This window comes from Limanda limanda, chromosome 5 (genome assembly GCF_963576545.1).
Source record: "Limanda limanda chromosome 5, fLimLim1.1, whole genome shotgun sequence".
Lineage (NCBI taxonomy): Eukaryota > Metazoa > Chordata > Actinopteri > Pleuronectiformes > Pleuronectidae > Limanda > Limanda limanda.
In genome coordinates this window covers 739,746-745,560 of record NC_083640.1, presented here as the reverse complement: position 1 = coordinate 745,560, position 5,815 = coordinate 739,746, and positions in this window count along the sequence as shown.

Genomic DNA, 5,815 nt, shown 5'->3' with positions numbered 1-5,815 from the left:
CACATTACAATTCAAACTTTACATGTGAAAATACATCTACTTTCAACACAATCTTGAATTCATCTAACTTTTAACTTGACATGTGAAAACACAAAGGTCCCATTTGATTTTTGAAGAGGCTTTATAGGTTTTATTCCATCGTGAGTATTAATTATAAAACTACTGTAATTACTCTATTTAAGTGGTACTTTGACTTTCCTGTGAGTGTTTCTATTTAATGTCACTTACTCCTGCCGCTCCTGAAAACTTTAGTTACTTTTTATAAATATAAATATAGATGTAGTTTCATAGACTGAGGAGAATATAAATTACATTAGCGAGACACAAACTTTAATCTCTTCATCATTTAATAATACGACAGGTTTATTCTGAAACAGTTGGTTCTGCGCTGAGTTCTTTTGTTGTTTTTTTTAGTACTTTAAGTTTTAATGCTTTTGATTTTGAGATGAGGAATTTTCCAAGTAAGTGAATAGGTTGAAAGGTTTCACTCTGATCTAAAATACACAGATCAAAGTTATTCATGTAAACACCAGTGTCTTATGGTTTGTAAACTGTAAACTACAGCGACCCACCGGAAACACTCGTCTGGGCTCTTCCCCTCCTCCTCCTCCTCCTCCTCCTCCTCTCCTCCTCCTCCCTCGTCATCATCATCACTCCTCCTCTTGCTGTTCTCAGGAGACTGAGCTAATAGACTGTTTAGATTCAGTAGGCCTGTGTGTGTGTGTGTGTGTGTGTGTGTGTGTGTGTGTGTGTGCGTGTGTGTGTGTGTGTGTGTGTGTGTGTGTGTGTGTGTGTGTGTGTATGTGTGTGTGTGTGTGTGTGTCTGTGTGTGTGCGTGTGTGCGTGCGTGCGGCGTGCGTGCGTTAGTCTGACTCCGGCTGTCGTTACTTTTAGTTTGATGACGTTTCAAATCAACATTTAAGACCTTTTAACAAATAACAAATGTAGCAAAACATTCATTCATCTTTTTTCTTTTATTTTATTCATTATTTGTTGACACAAACAACCAACATACAATGAATTGCCTCACAAACTCACTTCATCACTTAACCAAGCAGAAGAAATACAAACTAAAAGAAAACCGTCCTGTAATAACCTCACACCATTTACATCCTCGATAAAATCACAATCACAATCAAACTCAACACAACAACAACAACGACTCTTACAAATTAAAAACGATTGATTCATATTTGATATAGGTGAATCACACATCACAGTTTTCACAGGACGTCCAGTTGTGTATAACAATAAATCTTAGAAATATGATATCAAAGTGGACGTGCCCTGGACACACCGAACCAGGAGCAGGTCCAGGGGCCCGAGGAGGCAAAGGGCCCCTGGACCTGAGCCTCAGCACCAAGTGAAAGGAGAAACTGTTCTTATTTTAAAGTCACGGAGCTGAAAGAACAATTACAGAGAAGAAACCAGCACAAAGTCCCACGGAGCCGTGTGGACGGTGTCGGGGCCGGTCGTCCCCTCGTCCATCCAGGACCTGAACCAGATTCAACAACACAGCGAGCTAATTCAAAACTAAATAACAAATTCATTCATTGACCTTTTGTGACCTCTACGATTCAATGAGTTTCTGAACAACTGTTTCCTGACTGATTCAAGTCTGAGCTCATTTCACTGCGGCACCTTCACAGATCACATTCAACACTTGAACATAAAATGTGAAGCTTGTAATTTATATTCATGATTTTCGGATCCAGCTGTTCATCTTTCATGCGTGTTAAAGACGTACGAGTTCATTTGCTGCAGACGAGTCAGTAACGATGAGAAACCTCTGCTGATTGAAAGAGAAAGCTGCTCCATACACACACACACACTCACACACACACCCAACACACACACACACACACACACAACACACACACACACACACACACACACACACACACACTGTGGTAGGTGGTATGGCTAATGTGAGGGTTAGGGCTTCATGGCTCATTTCACTAAAACACACACGATGACCTTTGCTCTCTTTCTTTTAAAGCAGCTTTACTGACATGAACACAGTCTGTCCCTTCAAAGACTCTTATTGTGAAAATATGTGACAAACATTTGGCAGCACAAACTGAATTCATGTTTATTTGTTTTGTTGTTGTTGTATTTCATTGATTCAACACTGGACCTGATTCCCTGTCTGTGTTTTCTACAACATCAAACAACATCAAAGCCACAGACAGGAAGTGATGTTGATCAGATAAGAAGCGTTCCGGAGCTTAAATGCTTCATGTCTCTGTCCGTCTGATGTCTTGTCTCTGTCGTCTCTGTCTTCTCGTCTCTGTTGTTTGTTCTTTCTGTGTTTATGTCTCTGTCTTCTTGTCTCTGTCGTCTTGTCTACGTCCTCTGGTCTCTGTCCTCTGGTCTCTGGTCTCTGGTCTCTGTCCTCTGGTCTATGCTGTCTTATAACTTATAGTCTCTGTCTTCTTGTCTCTGTCTTCTTGTCTCTGTCGTCTTGTCTACGTCCTCTGGTCTCTGTCCTCTGGTCTCTGGTCTCTGTCCTCTGGTCTATGCTGTCTTATTTCTTATAGTCTCTGTCTTCTTGTCTCTGTCTCCTTGTCTCTGTCGTCTTGTCTACGTCCTCTGGTCCCTGTCCTCTGGTCTCTGTCCTCTGGTCTCTGTCCTCTGGTCTCTGTCCTCTGGTCTATGCTGTCTTATTTCTTATAGTCTCTGTCTTCTTGTCTCTGTCGTCTCTGTCTTCTCGTCTCTGTTGTTTGTTCTTTCTGTGTTTATGTCTCTGTCTTATTGTCTCCGTCTTGTCTACGTCTTCTTGTCTCTGTCGTCTTGTCTACGTCCTCTGGTCTCTGTCCTCTGGTCTATGCTGTCTTATTTCTTATAGTCTCTGTCTTCTTGTCTCTGTCTTCTTGTCTCTGTCGTCTTGTCTACGTCCTCTGGTCTCTGTCCTCTGGTCTCTGGTCTCTGTCCTCTGGTCTATGCTGTCTTATTTCTTATAGTCTCTGTCTTCTTGTCTCTGTCTTCTTGTCTCTGTCGTCTTGTCTACGTCCTCTGGTCTCTGTCCTCTGGTCTCTGGTCTCTGTCCTCTGGTCTATGCTGTCTTATTTCTTATAGTCTCTGTCTTCTTGTCTCTGTCTCCTTGTCTCTGTCGTCTTGTCTACGTCCTCTGGTCCCTGTCCTCTGGTCTCTGTCCTCTGGTCTCTGTCCTCTGGTCTCTGTCCTCTGGTCTCTGTCCTCTGGTCTATGCTGTCTTATTTCTTATAGTCTCTGTCTTCTTGTCTCTGTCGTCTCTGTCTTCTCGTCTCTGTTGTTTGTTCTTTCTGTGTTCATTTCCCTGTCTTATTGTCTCCGTCTTGTTGCCCCTGTCGTCTCTGCCGTCTCTGTCGTCTCTGTCGTCTCTGTCTTCATGTCTACGTCCTCTGGTCTCTGTCCTCTGGTCTCTGTTGTCTCATTTCTTATAGTCTCTGTCTCTATGTCTCTGTGGTCTTGTGATTGTCCTCTTGTCTCCGTGTTGTTGTCTCCGTGTGGTGGGCGTGGTGGTATGTGCAGCTCGCTGTTTAAAGCAGCAGCGTCTTGATAAGCAGAGCGTCAGGATCCTTTAAATCAGCAGAGACGAGTTAATGAGACAAACCCGTCGTCCCACTCAGCTCCGACTGTGAATGGACTCAGTCTGTCTGTGTGATGGAGCTTCATTAAATCCTCCTCTGACTTCAGACTCATTCAATCAACAGAAAACAACACAACGTGTTCATGTCATCACTATTTTAAAAAAGGAGTTTTAAATACTATTTGTATATATAAAACCATCATCTTAATCAAAGAAATGAAAGAATGTGTGGATGGTGGAGTTTGTAGGAGTCTGTCAGGAGGTTCTAGTTTACCTTGCGAATGTTCTTATGGTCTTGATGAGGTTCTATTATTTATCCATCAAACACTCAAGTGGTTGCAGAGGTGGTTCCAGTGGTTCTTATGGTCATGTGAGAGGTTCTAGTACGTTTTCGAGGAGGTTGCAGAGGGTGAAGAGAGGTTTTGGGGGTTCTTGAAATGGTTTAAGTTATCCAACAGGTTCTGGTGGTCATATAGGAGGTTCTTGTGTTCCTTGATGATGTTCTAATGGTCTGGGAAGTTCTATTTGTCCTTCAGGACATTCAAGTTTCTACGCACATCATTCTAGAGGTGGTTTGAGTGGCTCTAGTGGTCATGTGAGTGATCTTCTAGGAGGGTCCAGTAGGCACAGGGGGGGTTTGGGGGGTTATTAAACTGGATGTATTTGTCCATAAGAGGTTAATGAAGTTCTTATGTTCATTAATGCTCTAATGTTCCTATAGAGTTCTGAAGTTCATGGTGGTTGTTCTAGTGAACCTTTGTCAACAGCGCTCCTCGGCCATTCAGGATATTTTATGGTCATTCACGATGTTCTAGTGATGATCAAGGAAGTTCTCTGTCATTTAGGTGCTTTTAGTTCGTTTTTTAAGAAGTTGTGACTGAGCAGGTTCTGGGGGCCCTTTATGTGGTTGTAGGGGCCATAAAGGTGGTTCTCCTGTTCCTTTGGGAGGTTCTATTGGACAATAAGGTTGTTTGGTCCTGGAGGTGGTTCTTGTGGTCAGTGAAGAGGGTTGAATGTACTTTTAATGGTCAAGAAGTTTTATAAGGGGTTCTTTATAAGGTTCTATGAGGTTCTAGGGGTCTTAAGCGGGTTTTATGGTAACCGAGGAGGTTCTACTGGCTCTGTTGATGGTTCTTTTTTGTCCTTTCAGATGTTTGGAAGAGGATGTTTCTTGAGATCTCCATTAAGAGGGTTTTAAGGGTCTTTGCGGACTATTGGTCCTTCAGGATATTCCAGTGGTCTTTTGGTTCCAGTGTTGGTCATAGAAAACGTTCTTCCATTCTACTGGCAGGTTCTTCTGGTCATTGAGGAGGTTCTATTGGGTATTTTGGGTTTGGGAGGTTCTCGTGGTCATTGAATGGATTCTAAAGAGGAGTTGAGAAGTTGTGAGGATCATTATGGAGTCATTCAAAAGCTTCTCGTTCTCCTTTTGTTTTTATATATTGGATCATTTAGCCATAGAGGAAGTTCTACTTTAAACGTCAAATTGTGATGTTTATTCAGTTCAGTTGTTTTCCACGACAAAATACTTCCTGTTTCCCAGTTTTTGTGCAGGAACCTTGAGTCTCTAGATGACATCACAACACAGTCATTCACATCGAGTCTTTATTCTGAGTTAAACATTAGCAGCTTATCAGTGTGTGTCGTCCCTTCAGTTAGCGTGAAGGTCAGGAAGCTGGTGATGGAAACCTGAGCAGATTCAGGTTCTGTTTCACGCCTCAACCGAACAACTCATAAAAAATCCTGATCTGAAGACACATCATAACTGAGGGGATGATTCCATGAATCTGAAAATAAATCATCATGAATAAACATGTTATTGACTTCATAGGTTAGTTTGTAAAATACAAGGTTTGTGTTTTTTATCTGTGTGACAGTGGATAATAATTTGAACTGAGAGATTTGTTTCTCAGCGTTTGAATGATTTCAGCTCTTTATTCTTCAGAGGCCGAGACACAGTCAGTATTCATTCACAGAGAGAGAGAGAGACAACGGCTGCTTTCATGAGACGCACACAGATCGACCTCATGTTTTATCAACCCGATGACGACAACCTGAACCCAGATCAGTTGTCCAACTTGTTTAGCGACACGAGAAACTCACAAATGACACAACAGGATAAAAACAGTAACGCTGAAGTGACAGCTTTATTTTGTTATGTTTCTTAATTTGACCCAGTGGAAGATAAAGAGATGAATAATCTGATATACAGCCTCGTAGGTTAGTGTGTAAATGTTGGAACAT